Raw genomic sequence first — 21292 nt, forward strand, 5'->3', positions numbered from 1 at the left:
TCTTTCCATAGTTTGGCTATTGTGGACATTGCTGCTATAAACATTCGAGTACACGTGCCCCTTTGGATCACTACGTTTGTATCTTTAGGGTAAATACCCAATAGTGCAATTGCTGGGTCATAGGGCAGTTCTATTTTCAACATTTTGAGGAACCTCCATGCTGTTTTCCAGAGTGGCTGCACCAGCTTGCATTCCCACCAACAGTGTAGGAGGGTTCCCCTTTCTCCGCATCCTCGCCAGCATCTGTCATTTCCTGACTTGTTGATTTTAGCCATTCTGACTGGTGTGAGGTGATATCTCATTGTGGTTTTGATTTGTATTTCCCTGATGCCGAGTGATATGGAGCACTTTTTCATGTGTCTGTTGGCCATCTGGATGTCTTCTTTGCAGAAATGTCTGTTCATGTCCTCTGCCCATTTCTTGATTGGATTATTTGTTCTTTGGGTGTTGAGTTTGCTAAGTTCTTTATAGATTCTGGACACTAGTCCTTTATCTGATATGTCGTTTGCAAATATCTTCTCCCATTCTGTCAGTTGTCTTTTGATTTTGTTAACTGTTTCCTTTGCTGTGCAAAAGCTTTTGATCTTGATGAAATCCCAATAGTTCATTTTTGCCCTTGCTTCCCTTGCCTTTGGCGTTGTTCCTAGGAAGATGCTGCGGCTGAGGTCAAAGAGGTTGCTGCCTGTGTTCTCCTCAAGGATTTTGATGGATTCCTTTCGCACATTGAGGTCCTTCATCCATTTTGAGTCTATTTTTGTGTGTGGTGTAAGGAAATGGTCCAATTTCATTTTTCTGCATGTGGCTGTCCAATTTTCCCAGCACCATTTATTGAAGAGGCTGTCTTTTTTCCATTGGACATTCTTTCCTACTTTGTCGAAGATTAGTTGACCATAGAGTTGAGGGTCTATTTCTGGGCTCTCTATTCTGTTCCATTGATCTATGGGTCTGTTTTTGTGCCAGTACCATGCTGTCTTGATGATGACAGCTTTGTAATAGAGCTTGAAGTCCGGAATTGTGATGCCACCAACGTTGGCTTTCTTTTTCAATATCCCTTTGGCTATTCGAGGTCTTTTCTGGTTCCATATAAATTTTAGAATTATTTGTTCCATTTCTTTGAAAAAGATGGATGGTACTTTGATAGGAATTGCATTAAAGGTGTAGATTGCTTTAGGTAGCATAGACATTTTCACAATATTTATTCTTCCAATCCAGGAGCATGGAACATTTTTCCATTTCTTTGTGTCTTCCTCAATCTCTTTCATGAGTACTTTATAGTTTTCTGAGTATAGATTCTGTGTCTCTTTGGTTAGGTTTATTCCTAGGTATCTTATGGTTTTGGGTGCAATTGTAAATGGGATTGACTCCTTAATTTCCCTTTCTTCTGTCTTGCTGTTGGTGTAGAGAAATGCAACTGATTTCTGTGCATTGATTTTATATCCTGACACTTTACTGAATTCCTGTATACGTTCTAGCAGTTTTGGAGTGGAGTCTTTTGGGTTTTCCACATAGAGTATCATATCATCTGCGAAGAGTGATAATTTGACTTCTTCTTTGCCGATTTGGATGCCTTTAATTTCCTTTTGTTGTCTGATTGCTGAGGCTAGGACCTCTAGTACTATGTTGAATAGCAGTGGTGATAATGGACATCCCTGCCGTGTTCCTGACCTTAGCGGAAAAGCTTTCAGTTTTTCTCCATTGAGAATGATATTTGCGGTGGGTTTTTCATAGATGGCTTTGATGATATTGAGGTATGTGCCCTCTATCCCTACACTTTGAAGAGTTTTGATCAGGAAGGGATGCTGTACTTTGTCAAATGCTTTTTCAGCATCTATTGAGAGTATCATATGGTTCTTGTTCTTTCTTTTATTGATGTGTTGTATCACATTGACTGATTTGCGGATGTTGAACCAACCTTGCAGCCCTGGAATAAATCCCACTTGGTCGTGGTGAATAATCTTTTTAATGTACTGTTGAATCCTATTGGCTAGTATTTTGTTGAGTATTTTCGCATCTGTGTTCATCAAGGATATTGGTCTATAGCTCTCTTTTTTGGTGGGATCCTTGTCTGGTTTTGGGATCAAGGTGATGCTGGCCTCATAAAATGAGTTTGGAAGTTTTCCTTCCATTTCTATTTTTTGGAACAGTTTTAGGAGAATAGGAATTAGTTCTTCTTTAAATGTTTGGTAGAATTCCCCCGGGAAGCCGTCTGGCCCTGGGCTTTTGTTTGTTTGGAGATTTTTAATGACTGTTTCAATGTCCTTACTGGTTATGGGTCTGTTCAGGCTTTCTATTTCTTCCTGGTTCAGTTGTGGTAGTTTATATGTTTCTAGGAATGCATCCATTTCTTCCAGATTGTCAAATTTATTGCCGTAGAGTTGCTCATAGTATGTTCTTATAATAGTTTGTATTTCTTTGGTGTTAGTTGTGATCTCTCCTCTTTCATTCATGATTTTATTTATTTGGGTCCTTTCTCTTTTCTTTTTGATAAGTCGGGCCAGGGGTTTATCAATTTTATTAATTCTTTCAAAGAACCAGCTCCTAGTTTCGTTGATTTGTTCTATTGTTTTTTTGGTTTCTATTTCATTGATTTCTGCTCTGATCTTTATGATTTCTCTTCTCCTGCTAGGCTTAGGGTTTCTTTCTTGTTCTTTCTCCAGCTCCTTTAGGTGTAGGGTTAGATTGTGTACCTGAGACCTTTCTTGTTTCTTGAGAAAGGCTTGTACCGCTATATATTTTCCTCTCAGGACTGCCTTTGTTGTGTCCCACAGGTTTTGAACCGTTGTATTTTCATTATCATTTGTTTCCATGATTTTTTTCAATTCTTCTTTAATTTCCCGGTTGACCCATTCATTCTTTAGAAGGATACTGTTTAGTCTCCATGTATTTGGGTTCTTTCCAAACTTCCTTTTGTGGTTGAGTTCTAGCTTTAGAGCATTGTGGTCTGAAAATATGCAGGGAATGATCCCAATCTTTTGATACCGGTTGAGTCCTGATTTAGGACCGAGGATGTGATCTATTCTGGAGAATGTTCCATGTGCACTAGAAAAGAATGTGTATTCTGTTGCTTTGGGATGAAATGTTCTGAATATATCTGTAATGTCCATCTGGTCCAGTGTGTCATTTAAGGCCTTTATTTCCTTGCTGATCTTTTGCTTGGATGATCTGTCCATTTCAGTGAGGGGAGTGTTAAAGTCCCCTACTATTATTGTATTATTGTTGATGTGTTTCTTTGATTTTGTTATTAATTGGTTTATATAGTTGGCTGCTCCCACGTTGGGGGCATAGATATTTAAAATTGTTAAATCTTCTTGTTGGACAGAACCTTTGAGTATGATATAGTGTCCTTCCTCATCTCTTATTATAGTCTTTGGCTTAAAATCTAATTGATCTGATATAAGGATTGCCACTCCTGCTTTCTTCTGATGTCCATTAGCATGGTAAATTCTTTTCCACCCCCTCACTTTAAATCTCGAGGTGTCTTCGGGCTTAAAATGTGTTTCTTGGAGGCAACATATAGATGGGTTTTGTTTTTTTATCCATTCTGATACCCTGTGTCTTTTGACAGGGGCATTTAGCCCATTAACATTCAGGGTAACTATTGAGAGATATGAATTTAGTGCCATTGTTTTGCCTGTAAGGTGACTGTTACTGTATATGGTCTGTGTTCCTTTCTGATCTACCACTTGTAGGCTCTCTCTTTGCTTAAAGGACCCCTTTCAAGATTTCCTGTAGAGCTGGTTTGGTGTTTGCAAATTCTTTCAGTTGTTGTTTGTCCTGAGCTTTTAATCTCTCCTTCTATTTTCAATGATAGCCTAGCTGGATATAGTATTCTGGGCTGCATGTTTTTCTCATTTAGTGCTCTGAAAATATCATGCCAGCTCTTTCTGGCCTGCCAGGTCTCTGTGGATAAGTCAGCTGCCAATCTAATATTTTTACCATTGTATGTTACAGACTTCTTTTCCCTGGCTGCTTTCAGGATTTTCTCTTTGTCACTGAGACTTGTAAATTTTACTATTAGGTGACGGTGTGTGGGCCTAATCTTATTGATTTTGAGGGGTGTTCTCTGAACCTCCTGAATTTTGATGCTCGTTCCCTTTGCCATATTGGGGAAATTCTCCCCAATAATTCTCTCTAGTATACCTTCTGCTCCCCTCTCACTTTCTTCTTCTTCTGGAATCCCAATTATTCTAATGTTGTTTCGTCTTATGGTGTCACTTATCTCTCGAATTCTCCCCTCATGGTCCAGTATCTGTTTGTCCCTCTTTTGCTCAGCTTCTTTATTCTTTGTCTTTTGGTCTTCTATATCACTAATTCTTTCTTCTGCCTCATTTATCCTAGCAGTGAGAGCCTCCATTTTTGATTGCACCTCATTAATAGCTTTTTTGATTTCAACTTGGTTAGATTTTAGTTCTTTTATTTCTCCAGAAAGGGCTTTTATATCTCTCGATAGGGTTTCTCTAATATCTTCCATGCCTTTTTCGAGCCTGGCTAGAACCTTGAGAATTGTCATTCTGAACTCTAGATCTGGCACATTACCAATGTCTGTATTGATTAGGTCCCTAGCCTTCGGTACTGCCTCTTGTTCTTTTTTTTGTGTTGAATTTTTCCGTCTTGTCATTTTGTCCAGATAAGAGTATATGAATGAGCAAGTAAAATACTAAAAGGGTGGCAACAACCCCAGGAAAATATGCTTTAACCAAATTAGAAGAGATCCCACATCGTGAGGGGGGAGAAAGGGGATAAAAAGAGGTTCAAAAAGGATGAAAGAAAAAAAGAAAAAAAAAAGAAAAAAGAAAGAAAAAAAAAAAAAAAAAAATTAAAAAAAAAAAGAAAACACCTAAGAAAAATATTAAAAAGAAAAAATATATGTATTAGATAAACTAGTAAAAAATCGTTAAAAAAGAAAAAGGTAACAGTTAAAAAAAAATTTTACCTGAAGGCGAGAAAAAAAAAACAAAAAATGAAAAAGAAAAAAATTAAATTAACCGCAAGACTAAAAAAAATCACAGGGCAAAAGCCATGAGTTCCGTGCTTTGCTTTCTCCTCTGCTAGAATTCTGCTGCTCTCCTTGGTATTGAAACCGCACTCTTTGGTAGGTGAACTTGGTCTCGGCTGGATTTCTTGTTGATCTTCTGGGGGAGGGGCCTGTTGTAGTGATTCTCAAGTGTCTTTGCCCCAGGCGGAATTGCACCGCCCTTACCCGGGGCCGGGGTGAGTAATCCGCTTGGGTTTGCTTTCAGGAGCTTTTGTTCCCTGAGCGCTTTCTGTAGAGTTCCGGAGGACAGGAATACAAATGGCGGCCTCCTGGTCTCCGGCCCGGAGGAGCCGAGAGCCCAGGGCCGCACTCCTCAGTGCGCGCTCAGAGAACCGCGCCCAGTTACTCCCGTCTGCCTGAACTCTGGCCGCGCTCCGAGCTCACCGAGCCTGCGACCCGTTCAAGGTCACCCGAGCTGCGAGCTTACTGTCGGCTCTGTCTCTGTAGCCGGCTTTCCCGTTCCAATACCCGCAAGCTCTGCGACACTCAGACACCCCCGATCCTTCTGTGACCCTGCGGGACCTGAGGCCACGCTGACCCCGTGTGGGCTTTGCCCCGGGTAGCCTCTGGAGCAATGTCCCTCAGTGGAACAGACTTTTAAAAGTCCTGATTTTGTGCGCGGTTGCTCCGCCGCTTGCCGGGAGCCGGCCCCTCCCCCCGGGGTCTATCTTCCCGTCGCTTTGGATTCACTTCTCCGCCGGTCCTACCTTTCAGAAAGTGGTTGTTTTCTGTTTCCAGAATTGCTGTTCTTCTTCTCTTCGATCTCCCGATGGATTTTCTGGTGTTTGCAATCTTTAGATAAGCTATCTATCTGATCTCTGGCTAGCTGAAGTAGTCTGGGCCTGCTACTTTTCCGCCATCTTGACTCCTCCCACCCAACAAATATCTTTTTAAAAGTTCTGATTAAAACCAAATATAGATTTTCTTTATACTGTATTACATTCCTGGAAAACTCAGGGTAAATCAAAACATGCAAAATTTTTATGATTTTAAGTTTTGAAAAAGTAGGTTCTAGTTCACTTAATAAATTTTTACTTACATGAATTTCATTTGGGTTGTTTTAAAGTTCTGCAAGGTGCAGAATAACCCTTCACTTTCTGGGACTGTTTTGCATTTTACAGGAAGCGTAACACACCTGAATCTCTATCACTAACTTCCAGTGATGCCTCTCAAACATTGTGACTGCCAAAACACCTAATTACAAATTTTCAAAACACCTAATTAAGAATCAGAAACAGAATAGATTATCAAACAGATATTCTGGATTGTTTAATTTATTGTTACAGTATCAGAGTTTAACAGAAGATGCAAATAGCAAATGAGTACAAGTAAGCAGCCATAAGTGATAAAAGGCTAAGTGATTGTTAAGGGTTTAAAGACAACATCAGAATCCCACCTTAACTTCCAGGTTTCTAGGATTAAATAAGAAAGTATTGAAGTTCACATTCCACGTTAGAGATCTATGGGGAGCTGTCCTTTCAGAGGCTAGACAGCTACAGAATTAAAAAGGGGTTGTTTCACTGGTTTCAAGTGAATTTTCTAAGTGGTCAGCATAGGAATAATTTGTGAGCTTCTAATCTATACATCTGATATAGTTCATGTTTTTATTATTAGATAAGACTGCATAGATAGAAGTGTAGGTCTTAAAATTGTTTTTATATTGGCCTCCACCTGGCAATCAACATTCTACATGTTGTTGGCCAGGAGACCTGGCTCCTTGGACTACTGAGAATTGTCAGAAGCATCCTTCCAGCTTGGCCTCTTCTATGTGACCTGCCTTGCTGATCAGGTATTCCCCAGGATGGGGGGATGTCTGTCTGAAGGGTGTTTGCATTTGGTTTCTGCAGAGCTTTTGCATCTCTTCTTGCAAGCATTAGCCATCATCTGAATTTTAATGATGAATTATCTAAATGTGATTTCTACTCTGTTTCTGCAGTTCCATGAATTTTAATCTGCTGCAGCTGTCAGTTCCAGTTACTCCATTTTAAATAGAGTGTTTCATCTGTGACTCCACATTTTTGCCATCACCAGCAAGCAGCTTGAGCAGCCTGTGGTAGTCAGGGACAGTAACAGTCACACAGATCAGAGTTTGAAAGGATGAAGTGTCCTTTAAGCGAAGGCCTGACTTGTCCATTCTGGGACAGAGGTAATGCAACAGTCCATCTCTGGGCCTCACATAGCTGAGGGAAATGAGCATGAAAATTGGTTGCTAGGTCATCAGGAAAAGAACAGGTCTAGGAGGGGAGCTTACTACCATGGTATGGCAAGAGTCATAAGATGGACATTTTTAAGAAGCCCTAGGTTTTCTTCAAACCTTCTTAAAGTTCCAAGACTGAACGACAGAACTCAGAAGAAAGTCTCCACATATATACAATGGAATATTACTCAGCCATCAGAAAGGATAAATACCCATCATTTGCATCAACAAGGATGGGCTGGAGGAGATTATGCTAAGTGAAGTAAGTCAAGCAAAGAAACACAATTATCATATGGTTTCATTCATATGTGTAACATAAGGAATGGCATTGAGACATTAGGAGAAGGAAGGGAAAAATGAAGGCGTGGAAATCGGAGGGGGAGACAAACCATGAAAGACAGTGGACTCTGGGAAATAAAATGAGGGTGTCAGTGGGGAGAATGGGTGAGCCCATCCTATTAAGGAGGGCATGTATTGCAATGAGCACTGGGTGTTATATGAAAACAATGAATCATGGAACACTACATCAAAAACTAATGACATACTGTATGGTGATTAACATAGCATAAAAAAACAAGAATAATCTCTGATGATAAGCCTAAAAAAAAAAGAATTTTACCACAAAGTCTTTTCAATGGAAGAATATGTGATAGAAAATGCTATTCAAATGTTATCATCACCTCGAACTTCAGAGTTGTGGTCACTTTAGGAAATGTTAATTTTTTGTATTAAACCACAGTGCTGTAGAAACTAAGGGAAGTGTGGAACTGTAGGTAGGCAGGCAGAAATTTGCAAGAGCACGGATTGTGATGCTGGACAGCCATTCTCTCTCTCCTTTTTTCTTTATATATACTTATATACACATATATTTATTTACTAACATCTATTTTGCTGCTACTGTGCTATTTAGCAAATGATTTATTCTACTAATTTATTCGAGGATTTCCCAAACAGCCACCACAGGGTGGTATAATGCTGATAGATACATAGATCCTGGGGACAATTGTATACAAAGGAATATAAGTTATAAGCAGAAATGTTTGTTTGTTTGCTTGCTTTTTATTTTGATAATATGCAGTTTTACCTGATTTTTTTCACAAACTTGGGAGATAGAGCAGGAATATCACAGCTACTCAGCAGTTACGTGTTGACTAACAAATTGGTTTCTGCAGTCAGAGATATGATTGAATGTGCCTAGTGAAAATATTAATTACTACCCTCATGTTACAAAATAAAGAAACTCTGGCTGAGGGAGGTGAGTGGTTTATCAAAAGTCATAGCCACTATGTGGCAGACTGAAAAATTGAATGCAGATCTTCTAATTCCAAATTCCAAACACTACTTTGCAGTGCCACAAAAGAACTTCAGACAAAGTAATTTAAAAAAACAAGAAATAGGAAATTATCTGCATGCTCCACAAAAGGGAAAATGAGTATGTGAGTGATGATATTGGTTTTTGGTGGAAAATTATGAAGCCATTAAATATTATGCTCTAGAGTGGTCCTTTGAGACAGTTCCTATGCCACCAAGTTTTTCTTATTTCTTTCTATGTTTCCAAATTTTTGATGGTACGCAAATATTACAATTACAAAGAAGAAATTCTAAGGGAGCGTAGTGACTTCCAACCAAACATCATCAAGATATGGAAAGGCTCCATGGGAGCAAAAGAAAACATTTCATGATGGGTAAGGAGACTTAGAATGAGATGTGCAGGGAAAATGAAAAAAATGTTCTGAGACAGGGGATCTCAGAAGCCTGGGCTTAGCCATATGTAGATTTTATAGGGACCCTGGGATAGTCCTACTTGCTGAAGCAAAGGATGCAAGAATAGAACGGTGCAAAATAAAGTTGGTGAGGTAGGTTTGGGCCCAGCCCAAAGACGGGGGAGTGATCTTCAGTTTTCTGTGCTGTGCCTTGTTTTTTATGTAATTGAAAAGCAGCCTCATACCGATAGCACAATTCTTAGAAACAAACTGGCTAAGTCTGTTCTTTGTGAAGGTAGAGAAGATGGAAACCTCCTAGCTTCTTGAAACCAATAAAATAGTGAGAAATAGTTATGTTCATAAGTAGATGTTAAATCTAGGGCACATACTTGCCAAAAAACATAGGGCACTTGGCAAGCTCAATCTAGAGCTATTAAACATTAGGGCCTATTACTGAATATTTATGGTCTGCACCATTCTTGAAATGGTGTAATTTGAGTGTCCTCCAACGGTTTATGGCAGGTATTTCTATCCCAGTCATGAACACACTAGCAAGTTTCAGCCTCACAGAAGTCAGCTCTATTTTTGCACTGATGCATTTTCATGCTCCGGGAGAATGCATATGCATTTCAAATGAGCATAGGATGGTATAGATATTATAAATAGATTATTTTTTTTACTTCATAGCTTCATCTAGCATCTTTTTTCCCTTTTGAGAAATGTCCTACTTCTGTTTTTATTAGTTAAGAAGATAAAACAATTCATTCTAAATATTGCCAGGTTGAATTTCCATCATGGAGTCTGAGAAACCCCTTTGTTCGAGATGTGTCTGCTAATGCAGCTCTGGCTCTGTTCATTGGTGCCTTAACCAGCATCCAGTAATATTTTTAGTGTATTTTAGATTTCTTTAACTCTATTCCTTTCTTATTTCAAAGGAGATGAATCTTCCCAGATATATTCTGTGGCTTAGGTAAGCCCATTGTTATTTCCCTGTACCAACTGCTTATTGTTTTGGTCCTCTTCCCAGCTCTAGTTTTGCTTGACAGCTGGAATCAGTCCAGTAGCAAAAAGGGTTTTGATTTTCATGACAGACTCAAATCCTCAAAATTTACTAAGAACTCGACCTTGGGCAAAGTACAGGTTTATGCCTCAGTATCTGCATTTAAGAATTAGAGGAATGATACTTTACTAGAGGATTCAGGGGGTGTTACTTGAGATAACAGGAATAAGCTTCTGAACGTGAGGCTCAGGTCCAGTATGATGGCTCAACCTAACCAATGTTTGACATCCACTCAGTTCTTTTCTCTGGTGCTACAGACTAATTATGAAATTTCATAATCATTTTGAACTTTCAACTCTGATAAGTTTAAATACCTGTCTAAAAATGACCTTTTGAGATTATTTATAATTTTGTAATTTATAATTTTAATTATCCCATCATTTTCCCCAAGGATAATCAACAGCTGATGCCATGTTGGACAACATCCCCTCAGTGCAGAGAGGGGTAAACAGGGGCTGGTTAAAAAACCACCACATAGAGACGTCTTCTTTCCTCCTTAACATCAAGGATCACCTAGCTACAAAACCTGTCAGAATTCAAGAGTGGCACATCCCAGCCAGGACATCACCGCCTTCCTTCTCAGTTTATTCTCCATACCTACTTTGGTGCCAGGAAAGTCTTCCATTCACCTGACTCTGGCTCCAATAGCTGGTCAAACCTGAAAATTAGATAGGAAACAAAAATATTTTTCAATTTCTTCACCAAAATTTACCCCCAAATTGCCCACACCTTGGTGTAGATTCAGGAATGATTAACTTGTTCCTGCTTCTTATGGCTTCTTATGGGTTTTATATCTTGGAAAGGAATGGTACAGTCATATGTAATCTGGTAGGATTTATTGTATCAGATAAAAGGAATAAATATAACACTCACTGATACAAGTTAGTACTCTTTTCTTGAAGATTTTGCATGCCGACATAAAAACATGAATAAACTATGCTTTTGAACCAGGGATTTGGTTGATGGTGGGATTAATTTTCTCTTTTTAAGAGCTTAAAATGGGGCCAGGGTTAGCAATCAGATAGCTGCAGTGGCAGAACTTCTGATTCCTCAATCACCCCATAACCCCCTTCAGAGTGGCCTAGGTGGGGAACCCAGATGGAACAGGATGTGAGAGCTGAGTTTTAATGGCAAAATTACAGGAGCTAACAAGGAAGTATATAGGGGCCAATCAGCAAATTGCAGAGTATTGAAAAGAAGAAAAAGGATGGCCACATGCTCCCCTTACCTGAAATCTATTTCCTTATTTCTTGCTTTACTTCATTTCACAACCCCCATCTGCAGACACATACACACACACACACACACACACACACACACACACACAGCTGCCTCTAAGGTGTAGTACAATTTATAAGGGCTTGTTAAGAAATACTGGGGTCCCAGAATCCCAGATGTGAAGAGAAGAGCTAACTAACAAATCTAATGGTTATCAAATTATTTTTCCACTGGGGGCTGGGAGTGGGGAATAAATCACTAAAAATATAGAAACTTTAGTTTCATTTGTCAGATGTTGACATCCAATAGGGTCATACCTGAAGACTGAAGCAGAGCAGCAGAATATTATAAAAAGCCATGATCCTGGGTGGTCCATTCTATTGGAAGCAGGATTTCTGCCAACCCTTGATCATCAGAGGACAAAGTTAAACTCCAAAGACTTGGCAAGGACCCAGTACCTTAGTTGTTCCAATATATTTAACTGTGTACTCCTACTTTAAAAAAAATAGTACCTGTATTCATTTATTTTTAACTAAATATTTGTATAAGTATTCTACCCTACCTCTTAAAACAAAAACCATATGTGTAAATCATAAAAGAAAAGCACAAAGATAGAACACTTTTTTTTTTTTTTTAAAAGGATCAAATCTAAAAGTAAATATAAATGGAAGCTTTTGTGCTTTCTTTCTGTGCTTCAAAGGATCACTTTGGAGAACCTGCTCAAGACAAGTGTTCCACAGTTCATGGGAGGTCTTGGTCTTCACAAGAAGATGAGATTGTTATTTGGAAGCTGAAGCTTCTGTCAAGATGAGGGTTAGAGGACACTCCCGTTTTGGGGAAGCGGGTGGCAAAGGAGCCCTGGGATCACTCCCACAGAATAAATACTGCATTTACAATAGCAAAACTGATTCAGTTTGCTCCAAATTATCACAACTGGAATCAGAATATACTCCTTTCCTCAGTAAAGTCTGCTCTAACTACTTTGTCAAGCTAAGTGTGTAGGTGGAAGACAACCAGGATGCAAGGTGACCAATATTTATATTTATAATAAAGACCAAAGGATATAATTTTCATGGTTGACGCTAAGAATGAAAAGGTCTCTTACAAGAAACACTATCCTCATCCTTTTCTCTCACCAATTTAGGCTACAGAGGTGAACGAAAACTTGGGAACTCATATGGAAGAAATGATCTACCCCTAAATTTATGAGTTCTTTAGAATTCCAAATGGCGTGGGCTGAAACTCAACAGAAAGTTTCGTCCAAAGGGAGACCAGGTATCATGAGCACATTTTTTCCTCATCCTTAGAAACTGGATTTCTAAGAAAACATATGTTATGCCCAATACCCAAACAACATAATCCTACTGGGGAGATGTATTAGTCAGGGTTCTCCTGAGAATCAAAACTAGGAGGAGATATGTTATGGGGAATTGACTCATATGATTATGGAAGCCAAGAAGTCCCATGCTGCCATCTGCGAGCTGGGGACCTAGGAAAGCCAGTGGTATAATTCAGTCTGAGTCTGAGGCCTGAGAACCAGGGAGGACTAATGGTGTGAATCCGAGTCCAGGGGCTGGAGAAGGTGAGGTGTGATGTCCTACTCAAGCTTGGAAGCAGGGGGAAAGAAGCAAATTCTTCCTTCTTCCTTCTTTTGTCCTGTTGAGACCCTCAATGGATTAGATGATGCCCACCCACACTAGGGAAAGCAACTATGAATGCCACTGAATCAAATATCATCAGGAAGCACACACAGCCAGAAATGATGCTGAGCCCACACACCCTACAGTCAGTCAAGTTGACACAGAAAATTAACTATCACCAGAGGTAAAATTTCCATTGAGCTGAAGAGATGGGACTGTGCACTCATCTCTCATCCCTGCCCCGCAGAGCTGGTTTTATGGCTGAGAAACCTATGCAGTCCTACAGAGCTCTAAGTCGGGAAGGACCCTGTGTTGGACTTAATGTTCCACTATCTTGAAATTCTTTTATTTTTTTCCCACTATCTTGAAGTTCTTAATATGTTTTAAACAAGAGATTCCACATTTTTATGTTGCACTGGGCTCCACAGGTTTTGTGGCCATTACTGCTTTCCCGCCATCTTGCCTCCGTGTGTTGCTTTCTTACTGTTCTCCATTGCTTTTTGCAGTTCCTCTGTTTCGTTTTGGTTTTAATCTCCACTGTCCCCCTTATTATCTGCTAATCCTAGACTTACTTTTTGTTTTACAATCAGACAAAGAAGGATCGTCTATGAGATTAATGTGAGAGCACAGTAATCAATTCAGTTAAAAAAGATAGTCAAATCACTCTGGCTTAATTTTAAGTTGAATTGGCCATGATAACATTTAAACACATGAGAATCACAATATGGATAGTAAAAACTTTCAGACTTTACCAAAACAACAAAGAAGACTTTGTGGAACTGAACACTATGTATAACATTTGGTTGTATTTTCATGTACTTATACTTGGTTTTGAGAGCATGCATTATCTTGAGTCTTTTTTATATTAATTTATTTATTTTCAACATAACAGTATTCATTATTTTTTCACCACACCCAGTGCTTCATGCCATCCGTGCCCTCTATAATACCCACCACCTGGTACCCCAACCTCCCACCCCCCCACCACTTCAAACTCCTCAGATTGTTTTTCAGAGTCCATAGTCTCTCATGATTCACCTCCCCTTACAATTTACCCCAACTCCCTTCTCCTCTCTAACTCCCCATGTCTTCCATGCTATTTGATATGCTCCACAAATAAGTGAAACCATATGATAATTGACTCTCTCTGCTTGACTTATTTCAGTCAGCATAATCTCTTCGAGTCCCGTCCATGTTGCTACAGAAGTTGGGTATTCATCCTTTCTGATGGAGGCATAATACTCCACATGGACCACATTTTCCTTATCCTTTCATCCAATGAAGGGAATCTTGGTTCTTTCCATAGTTTGGCGACCGTGGCCATTGCTGCTATGAACATTAGGTACAGATGGCCCTTCTTTTCATGACATCTGTACTTTGGGTTAAATACCCAGGAGTGCAATGGCAGAGTCATAGGGAAGTTCTATTTATAATTTCTTGAGGAATCTCCACACTGTTCTCCAAAGAGGCTGCACCAACTTGCATTCCCACCAACAGTGTAAGAGGGTTCCCCTTTCTTCACATCCCCTCCAACACATGTTGTTTCCTGTCTTATTAATTTTGGCCATTCTAACTGGTGTAAGGTGATATCTCAATGTGGTTTTAATTTGAATCTCCCTGAGGGCTAATGATGATGAACATTTTTTCATGTGTCTGATAGCCATTTGTATGTCTTGATTGGAGAAGTATCTGTTCATATCTTCTGCCCATTTTTTTATATGATTGCCTGTTTTGTGTGTGTTGAGTTTGAGGAGTTCTTTATAGATCCTGGATATCAGCCTTTTGTCTGTACTGTCATTTGCAAATATCTTCTCCCATTCTTGGGTTTTCTCTTTGTTTTTTTGACTGTTTCCTTTGCTGTGCAGAAGCTTTTGATTTTGATGAAGTCCCAAAAGTTTATTTTCGCTTTTGTTTTCTTTGCCTTTGGAGACATATCTTGAAAGAAGTTGCTGTGGCTGATATCGAAGAGTTTACTGCCTATGTTCTCCTCTAGGATTCTGATGGATTCCTGTCTCACGTTGAGGTCTTTTTATCCATTTTGAGTTTATCTTTGTGTACGGTGTAAGAGAATGGTCGAGTTTCATTCTTCTACATATAGCTGTCCAGTTTTCCCAGCACCATTTATTGAAGAGACTGTCTTTTTTCCACTGTATATTTTTTCCTGTTTTGTCGAAGATTAATTGACCATAGAGTTGAGGGTCCATATCTGGGCTCTCTACTCTTTTCCACTGGTCTATGTGTCTGTTTTCCTGTTGAGATCAGGAACAAGACAAGGATGCCCACTTTCACCACTCTTGTTCAACATAGTATTAGAAGTCCTAGCAGCAGCAATCAGACAACAAAGAGAAATAAAAGGAATCCCAATTGGCAATGAAGAAGTCAAACTCTCTCTCTTCGCAGATGACATGATTCTTTATATGGAAAACCCAAAAGACTCCACCTCCAAACTACTAGAACTCATACAGCAACTCAACAACGTGGCAGGATACAAAGTCAATGTGCAGAAATCAGTGGCTTTCTTATACACTAACAATGAAAATACAGAAAGGGAAATTAGAGAATCGATTCCATTTACTATAACACCAAGAACCATAAGATACCTGGGAATAAACCTAACCAAAGAGGTAAAGGATCTGTACTTGAGGAACTACAGAACACTCATGAAAGAAATTGAAGAAGACACAAAAAGATGGAAGGCCATTCCATGCTCTTGGATTGAAAGAATAAACATTGTTAAAACGTCTATACTGCCTAGTGCAATCTCTACTTTTAATGCCATTCTGATCAAAATTCCACCAGTATTCTTCAAAGAGCTGGAGCAAATAATCCAAAAATTTGTATGGAATCAGAAGAGACCCCGAATCGCTAAGGAAATGTTGAAAAACAAAAATAAAACTGGGGGCATCACGTTATCTGATTTCAAGTTTTATTACAAAGCTGTGATCACCAAGACAGCATGGTACTGGCATATTTTGAGTCTTTAAAAAATACTAAGTAAAGCAGCTTATCAATCTACTAAGACTGCCTTGATACAGCATTCACTATTAAATTAGTCAGGAGAGTTTTGTTAGAAAATTAGGTCCTTTCTTTCTAGAACACAGGTAAGATGAATGAGGAGAGAGCAAGTGGGATTGCCAAAGGCATGAAGAAAATCGGATATTTGTACAGCTTGCCTCTAACACCGTAATCTTCCCTAACTGTGGCGTTACGGATCCTCTGGAGGACAAGAGAAACAGAGAATATGTCAAGCTGTGTAACTCTTCTCAAATAAATAGCCAGTGCTATCCATCTCCCCATTCGAGATGAACTGCCAGCGAATACTAATGGCCGTGAGACCCGCATCATTGATCTTCATCAGGCGAGTGTCTTATCCTTCGTGAAGTTCTCTGGAGTGCCTGGGACACTGCTTCTCCTTGCAACCCACCCCTTCCTCTCTCTCACCTGCCTGTAACTTTTATTTTAACCTTTAGGTCATTCTTCAAGGCAGTGACCTTGATGGCGAAGAACATCTAAATGTGGTAGGGAGATGGGATGGAAATCTGAGGTTGCACCACCTCCAGAAACAGCAGCCTGTGCCTCGCTTCTTGACAACGTTCGAGCTGGAAGGATCCTAGATCCCGCATGCTTCTCACACTGGCCGAGTATCTCAGCTTCACATTGTCCTCACATGATGGCGTTTAGAAAAGTAGTGTCAGCTGTCAATACCTTTTATTATCCCCATCTTAAGAAAACAATGATTAAAAATACTGCAGGTGAATTTTACATAAAAATGTGAAATGACTTCCCTTTCCTTTGGTTCTAGCTGCAGATTTCTTCTCTAGGAAATGAATTGACTTTGGAGTCTGGTAGATTCAGATTTTCATCCTGACAAGGCTGAGCAAATTTGGGGTGGTGGCAGGAGGGTCATTGGGAGAGACCTCACATTTCTGCCTCAGCCCTATCCTGCAGCAGGCTCTTCTGCTTGAACTGATGATCTATGTAAGGGCCTATTTGCTGTGCAAACATGACATTCTGCAAATCCTTCTTCAACCAGCTTGCTGCCCCAAGGCTATCCTGTAGGGAAACTTTGGAGCTACAGTAAAATAGCCTGTTTTTTTTTTTTTTTAAACTAATCTAAGTTTCAGTTTAACCTCTATAAACCCAGGACTCAAAATCCTTATCTTATATTGTCTGTGAACATTGAATAGGGAACACTTATGGACGTGTCTAGTACAATGTCTGAGACTGGTAGGATTCTCTTCTTTCTGTGTAATAAAATGGCCGTTAGAAGACCAGGTGCCGCAAGTCTGTAAAGCCCATGTGATATGAGAGGCTGTAAATGTATCATTGTAGGTGGATTCCCTCCATAATCTGAAATGATCCTTTCATGACGTGAAAGGTATTATCAAATTTTATAAAATTATTTCTTAAATGTAGCATACAATTATTTCTCCACACGAAATGCACTAATTGTGCGTGTGTGTGTGTACGCATGTGCATATGATGTTGCCAAATCTCTCTCACCATTGTGAAGTCATGAAAAAACATTCCTTCTCTAATGACAAGTGTTATGTCTCTGAAAATCCTTTAGCAGAAGAATTCATGGCTTAAGTGCTTATATATTTTATGGGGAAAATAGCATTTGGGGGACACTCTTTGTGTTAAAGTGTTGTAACATATGAGGGAAACTGTGAGGACTTTAAAAAATGGTGTGATACTCATTAAAATAATGGTACCACACTAAGAAGCTAGGCATTGGCATTTTGCAGAGCTGAGAATTACAGAGCTGGATATGTGAAATTAAATGTATTATCTTCTCCTGTTCATTAAACCTTCTACCTCAAAATTGGATTTATTTTACTTAATATACTAATGGAATGGATTTATTTTACTTAATATATTAATGGGATGTTTCACTGTTTGTCCCACTCCCTTCAAGGTCTTTCTAGCTTTTTCCCCCAATGCACTACATTTCCTTTCTTGGTTCCACCATCTTACCTTACTTATTTATTTATTTAACAGAGAGAAGGAAAGAGAGAGAGAGGGAACAAAAGCAGGGGGAGCAGCAGAGGGAGAAGCAGGCTCTCTGCTGAGCGGGGAGCCCAACGTAGGGCTCGATCCCAGGACCCTGAGATCATGACCTGAGCCGAAGGCAGAGGCTTAATACACTGAGCCACCCAGGTGCCCCAGCTTTATATTTTTTAATTGAAAAGTACAGTTGACACACAATGTTATATTCATTTCAGGTGTGCTATACAGTTATTCAATAATTCTCCATATTATGCTATGTTCACCATGCTAAGTGTAGTCACCGTCTGTCACCATGAAACTGGATTCCAATATTATGGACTAGATTCCCTGTGCTGTACTTTCCATCCTCATGACTTATCTGTTTAACTGGAAGTTTGTAGCTCTGAATCCCCTTCACTTATTTCTCCCATCCCTCCCACCCACCTCACCTCTGGCAACCACCAGTCTCTTTCTGTGCCCTTTTTGCTGTTGTCATTGTTCATTGGTTCATTTGTATATAGTCAGGCAGGCAGAGAAAGACAAATGCAAAATGATTTCACTTATATGGGAAATAATATAGGGCTGAAAGTCTTTTTTTTTTTTTTAAGATTTTATTTATTTATTTGACAGACAGCACAAGCAGGGGGAAGAGCAGGCAGTAGGAGAGGGAGAAGCAGGCACCCCGCTGAGCAGGGAGTCTGATGTGGGGCTAGGGCTGAAATTCTTGACATTTGATCCAAAGCGGGCCTGTGAATTCCCTGACCTCTTCCATGCCCCGCATTCTGTCTGCTCCTGCCCCTTTCCAAATCCTGTGTCTTCTCTGCTTCTGCATCCTAATAGGAGTTATTATCCATAAATTCAAACAAGCATTCCCATTACTCTGGGAAAAGTTGGGTATGGGAGGGCCTGTATTTATCAGCTTAGGCACAAAGGGTACCTGGAACCAGGCATCTCTCTAGCAGCTGTGGGGGAGGGTTGGCCGTTCTGAACTCAGTGGCCCTACTGTGCAGGGGTCCTTCCCTTCTCCCATCTTCTCTCCAGAGTGTGTCCATCACCTCTGCTGTCAGCAGCTTCCTGGGGCTATTCCTTTGACATTTAATAACCACTACACACTAGTTTCTCCCACTATTCACCTATCTCTATCTTTGTCGTTTGTTTCCAGTTCTGGAATAAAAATTTATTAAGCTCACATCTCATTAGAAATTGCACCAACAAATGCTTCCCTGTGTAATCAAACAAGCTGCGTTTCAAGCTCAACTCATTTTTAATGATTGAACGGCAAAAATCTTGAAAAACAATATTCCCAACTTTTTCGCTGTGTGCAGTATTTATGATAGTAATTATATTGTCTTTCATTTTGTTGAGGGTCAAAGAGAGAAAGGTCATTTAAAATACGTTGGATCTGATACGACTTCTCTGCTCAAGATTGCAAGATTAATTAATGTCAGTTAATTAATGTGCAGATTCCAATAAAGTTATGCCCCCTCCCTTTCTGTTTTTGTCACCTTCTTCACCACTTTTTAGGCTCATGTTTTATTCATTTACTTATTACTTCTATTCCCATAGCCCACTCCCCACCCACCCACCACGACAAACTATTCCAAGGTGTTCGGTGAGATTCATATTGTTTTGCATCCATCTTGTAAATCATGTGTAATTGTTTATGCATATAAATCTTAAATTAATGCAAATAGCAAATTGACATTAAATAGATTGATCTGATGCTCAGCCCCTCCCCCCCAGCACTCCATTTTCCAGACCAGCTATACTGGGACACACACAGCTGACCTGCTGCTTCTAGGTGCTACATAGTACTCTGTTGTGCATAGTCAAATGGACCTGCTGGCTCCCTGATCTTGGACACACAGCCTGCCTCCCCCTCCCCCAACTGTAACTGGGTTTGTAACGCCTTAGATGGTCTTGTTCCTGGCTGTTGCACAGATTTTGTAAAACACTTAAAATATTTTCAAAGTAAAGTTCATTTGAGCTTACTTAAGATTTTATGGTCCTCCAATTCAAAACAGTGGACAGAACGTTGCAATTTTGAAAATCAATGAAAACAAGCAAATCAGAGTACACCAACATAACCCAGAAGATTACGTAACACAGTGGTCAGTCCTCACAACCAGTTTGCCAGTCCTTAACTGTGTGGGGGTCCCATCCAGCCTCACCAAAAGAAAAGCTATAAGTCTTATTAAAAGTACTTGTTTTTCACCTAATTTTTTCCCCACCTAACTGCTTTGGGTGGGGTCTGTGTCTGCTTTTTAAGAAAGCCTTCTTTATCCTCCTGATCATGAGTAACACGTTTTTGTCTTACTCCTGTGCTCTCAGGTCTGTTCTGAGCAATGACAGATGAGGCTGGTCTTGCAAATATCCTAATTGGGATATTTGCATGAGTGAAAGGGACACTATGAGAAGTGAGGCTGGGGCAATAGAGAATTCTGGGTTCCTTGAAGCAGGAGAGGACAGGAATAGGGAGGGTCAATTTATTGAAAGCTGAAAGACAGATTTGAGCCCAGGGTTTATATATTTAACTTGGCTTGTAGTACCTTCCAGACCAAAATGCATGTAGAGGAAAATCCAGAGGCTGGGACAAAGTCGGTTGGAGAAGTGTTTCCGGCAGAGTCCCTTGTTCCTCCCATCTCATCACATAAGCAACTGCCAGCTCCCCTGTTTCCTGTACAGTCGTCACTGCCATCCTCCTTCCTATCTGGGTCCTCTAGCTCTGGGAAGCATGGGCTTTGCTGACACTGCAATCCCCAGAGAGAACAGGAACAGGGGTTCCAGAGACACTCGGCTGGGGGCACTCTGTGGACTTGGGCCCAGCGAATAAGTGTGGTTGTGTGTTTCTGAGTGTACACATAGCCTCTCTTTCACCCATGGCCCTGATTAGAACTGGGAGCAGGTGGGCTGAGGGGTCCGGCGCGACACACAGGAGTCTGGGGTCAAGTTTACGGCTTACCAGAGTAGTTTAATGTCCCTCCAGCTGGACTGAGTTTCAAAAGAGTCACACATCTCTTTTCATTTCTTAGAATCTCATTCTCAAAACCCTTTTCTCATCATTTCATAAAAACAATGAGGACACATCCCTAAAACAACAGACACCTGGTATATTATTCCTGTCTGATTAATCGAGCTTTGGGTTTATCTAGATTTGTCAAACATTAGAAATACCCTCTATAGGAACTGATTAATCTCTGTCTTCCCAGACAAAAATAGCTTTCCGGTCAAATAGCCCGAACAAAGCCTGCTCTTTTAAAAAAGTGATTTCTTTATATTGGGGAAGGTCTTTGAATCAGCACTCTTATTTTCCGATGTTAATTTAGAGACCCAAAGCTTTATCATTTCTCTCTAAATCTATGACTGAATATTACTGGTATGTTTGCTGGTCTTCAGTGCTGGGTTGAAGAGTGCATCAGACAGTGAATTCCTTGGCTCCTTTGAAAATAC

The sequence above is a fragment of the Mustela nigripes genome, chromosome 7 (assembly GCF_022355385.1).
Source record: "Mustela nigripes isolate SB6536 chromosome 7, MUSNIG.SB6536, whole genome shotgun sequence".
Classification (NCBI taxonomy): Eukaryota; Metazoa; Chordata; class Mammalia; order Carnivora; family Mustelidae; genus Mustela; species Mustela nigripes.